Below are 4,075 nucleotides of genomic sequence, written 5' to 3'. Positions count from 1 at the left end.
TTTCTCTCTTTCTCCTTCTCTAGCATTTTCCTCTCCACGTACTCCTCATCTTTCTTCCCCTGACACTCCCAAACCGTCTCAGTGACTTCTCTTTAACTTTGTTTAAGACCTGACGTATGAATATTGTGCCTCTGGTGTATTCGCTCCAGAGTTTGTCCAGTCTTGTCACTTCTTGAGAAAATCGTAATATCATTTTTGTCAAGTAGAAACACAGCCAGTGAATCAAAGCCTCGCAAGTGAGTGCTAAGAATTGCTGGTGTTCATTTATTCATCTCTTTATTTTTTGATTTATCGTCGGCCTATTGGTATTACGAAGTGTTGAAAATTTGGCGTGTAATGTAAGTGTTGGCTGAATGTCCGTGTTGTTGCGACATTTCGGGGCGAATTGAAACTGAGGATTAACTGAATGTTTACCTTTGAATTGGTCTAGTTTGACTTAATTAAACACACACACACACACACACACACACACACACACACACACACATCGCGCCCGGTAGCTCAGTGGTTAGAGAGCTGGCTTAACAAGCCAGAGGACCGGGGTTCGATTCCCCGGCCGGGTGGAGATATTTGGGTGTGTCTCCTTTCACGTGTAGCCCTTGTTCACCTAGCAGTGAGTAGGTACGGGATGTAAATCGAGGAGTTGTGACCTTGTTGTCCCGGTGTGTGGTGTGTGCCTGGTCTCAGGCCTATCCGAAGATCGGAAATAATGAGCTCTGAGCTCGTTCCGTAGGGTAACGTCTGGCTGTCTCGTCAGAGACTGCAGCAGATCAAACAGTGAAACACACACACACACACACACACACACACACACACACACACACGGTAACTCAGTGGTTAGAGCGCTGGCTTCACAAGCCAGAGGACCGGGGTTCGATTCTCCGGCCGGATGGAGATATTTGGGTGTGTCTCCTTTCACGTGTAGCCCCTGTTCACCTAGCAGTGAGTAGGTACGGGATGTAAATCGAGGAGTTGTGACCTTGTTGTCCCGGTGTGTGGTGTGTGCCTGGTCTCAGGTCTATCCGAAGATCGGAAATAATGAGCTCTGAGCTCGTTCCGTAGGGTAACGTCTGGCTGTCTCGTCAGAGACTGCAGCAGATCAAACAGTGAAACACACACACACACACACACACACACACACACACACGGTAGCTCAGTGGTTAGAGCGCTGGCTTCACAAGCCAGAGGACCGGGGTTCGATTCCCCGGCCGGATGGAGATATTTGGGTGTGTCTCCTTTCACGTGTAGCCCCTGTTCACCTAGCAGTGAGTAGGTACGGGATGTAAATCGAGGAGTTGTGACCTTGTTGTCCCGGTGTGTGGTGTGTGCCTGGTCTCAGGCCTATCCGAAGATCGGAAATAATGAGATCTGAGCTCGTTCCGTAGGGTAACGTCTGGCTGTCTCGTCAGAGACTGCAGCAGATCAAACAGTGAAACACACACACACACACACACACACATTGTTCTATCAACCTTTCTTTCTATCTTTTTCCTTTTCCCTATTTCAAACTAACTACATCCGTGTGGACCAAACCGTGGAAACACTTCATTTGATAAGCAATTAACTCTCACTGACGCCTACCTCCTCCTCCCTCTTCCCCCCCTCTCTCTTACAGTCATCCACACTTTGCTGTATCACACACACACAATCATGCACGCTATTTGGTATATTAGTGTGTCACCATTGATTGCATTCACTTCAGTCGCCGCACAGTGTTTATCATAACTGTGTGCTGCTGTGTATTATTCGAGTAGAAATGGACGAGTTTTGCCAGCCAGATAATCTTCCAAAGTGATGAGGATCAAACGTGTGATAGCTTTTGACAATTTTATGAAGCGCTCCGGTTGGATGTCCACAAAGGAAGTAGCGATGTCGCTCGCTTTTAGTGTCAGTGTTTTATTTGCTTATTGCTTATTCATGTATATGCGAAGGAGTCTGACATAAGACGGTGTTCAAAAACGCTTTGCTCTCTCACCATAATTGTTTTCAAAGGCTACGGAGATGATTGGGCAAGTTGTCAGCTGTGCTTCTCCTGCTAATAATGTAGAAATGTAGCTTTCAGTGGATTTGTCAGAATAATTCCGCAGGTGTCTTGATTCTCCTCCCTTGCAACAGCTCAGGTGATACGGAAAGGACACACACACACACACACACACACACACACACACACACACACACACACACACACACACACACACACACATTTATGAGAGAGGTTCCTTTCCTCTCGAATCTGCACGGGGACTGGCATTTTAAGTGGGACTTTTTTGTAAGTCTTTCTATTGTCTTTGGTCAGCTTTCTCCTCTTACATAAAACAAAAGAATAAATAAATAATGTTTTTACGCAGAAGGCAGATTTCCCGAGTAAATCATTGATATAGATACATGTTTTCTCTTTTGCAGTAGTTGAAAGCAGGAAGGGGAAGGAGAGCATAAAGAAAAAAAAAAAAAGAGTTCCAGAGTTTACTAAAAAGCCAATTTCCACAGTATACCATTAAAAAAGATGAAAAAAATGAAGTTATTGTTTTGATTTTTACGTCAGTGTGTCGGGCATAATATGATGCTATACTTTTGTTCATTCTTTGTATCTAGTTTATTTACCCATTTGTTTATTGACTGCCTGATTTAATTTTCTTTGTTAATCTAGGGATGCCTTGTGCATATATCCTGCATGTGTAAGTACTATTCATGTGAAATAAAGAAACATTTCACTATATCAGTATTATAAAGACAGGTGTTAGTATTTATATTGTTAATTCAAGTATATAGTATTCAATAATTTTTCTTTCATGTCAGTTTATAGGTTCATATTCAGTGTTTTTATACATGATATTCTTTTTTTTTTCCGGTTCTAGAGAGCGAGGTTACCTGGTGCGTAGAAAGGAAGAGGGCTGCTTGTTCTGACTGTGTGGGGAAGTAACTGTATTCCGAGTCTTGAGGAGGTAGTTTGTGGCAGAAAGATGTAAGGAGGTACTTTGGAAAGCGTATGAACCTTTATTGATATCACTGTGTTGATGTATTGATATTCACCAAGGATGATGCAACGTACTCTGGTGGCGTGAAGTAACGTGACGTAATTTTTTGGCGTAAAGGTGTGATTAAAAGCAATTTGATGATATAGAAAGATGTAATGGAGTTATATTATCAATTCAGTATATCATTGTGAGTTTGTGGTACATTATTTCCAAAGTTGACTTTTTCTTAAGAGTTATGAATGACGTAGTACGTGTGTGTATTCAGAGTGTGTGAACTTGAGAGAAGGTGTAACTGCAGTTATTGTGAGCGTCAGATGATTTATACTATGGTGTATTGAGATATTATGAGGTGAGCGTGTGAAAAATACCACAGGATCCTGTTCACCTACAGGAAGCATCTCGAAGGGTGTAAGAAAAAAAAAAAAAAAAAAAAAATGTCTGCACAGTCTTGGCATGATGAAATTACCTTAGCTACTTTTGCGACCAGCTTGTTTAAAATTATGGTAGTGAAGTGTGTAGCGAGGACAAGGGAAGAATAGCGATATGCAATTTAGAGCAGTTAATATACGCTATGAAAGTTCGAAATTAAGCTGCATTGCTAGTCGTTCACAGCTATTGTTTCTAGCGAGGACAAGAGAAGAATAGCGATATGCAATTTAGAGCAGTTAATATACGCTATGAAAGTTCGAAATTAAGGTGCATTGCTAGTCGTTCACAGCTGTTGTTTCCCTTTAATCGTGATGAAATGTTATGGTGCAATTTTATCAGCAATCACTATCCTTCAGCAGCCGTGTTGAATGCTTCCCCTTTCAACGTCCTAAAGAACAAAACTCTTGGTCCTTGAAATGGATGTCTTGTGTCTCCTAATAGTCTAACTAACAACGGTACTTGAACTGCTAAAACCTTTGCAAACTTTCCAGAAACGTCCCCTTACAAACAGTGGGATATATGGCGCCTTTGTTTTATTTGTAGGTGAGTCACGTTGTTTGGAGGGAGGCGGAGAGTGGTGCTTTGAGTGGCAGTTGGTGGTAAGACATCGCTTCCTCCTCCTCCTACTTCTACTATCAATCATCTTCTTTTATCCTCACCTTCCCTATCAC

At 42.2% G+C, this 4,075-nt stretch overlaps 1 non-coding gene across 1 annotated transcript; it reads left to right on the top strand.

Moving 5' to 3' along the window:
* The first annotated feature begins 490 nt into the window (after positions 1 to 490).
* On the top strand, positions 491 to 564 carry Trnav-aac. Its single transcript has one exon. It is a non-coding gene; the product is annotated as a tRNA-Val (tRNA).
* Positions 565 to 4,075: the final 3,511 nt, after the last annotated feature.

This window comes from Portunus trituberculatus, chromosome 10 (genome assembly GCF_017591435.1).
Source record: "Portunus trituberculatus isolate SZX2019 chromosome 10, ASM1759143v1, whole genome shotgun sequence".
In the NCBI taxonomy this organism is placed as follows: Eukaryota; Metazoa; Arthropoda; class Malacostraca; order Decapoda; family Portunidae; genus Portunus; species Portunus trituberculatus.
Note: the sequence above shows the minus strand (reverse complement) of the source record. Positions and strands in the feature narration are given on the sequence as shown.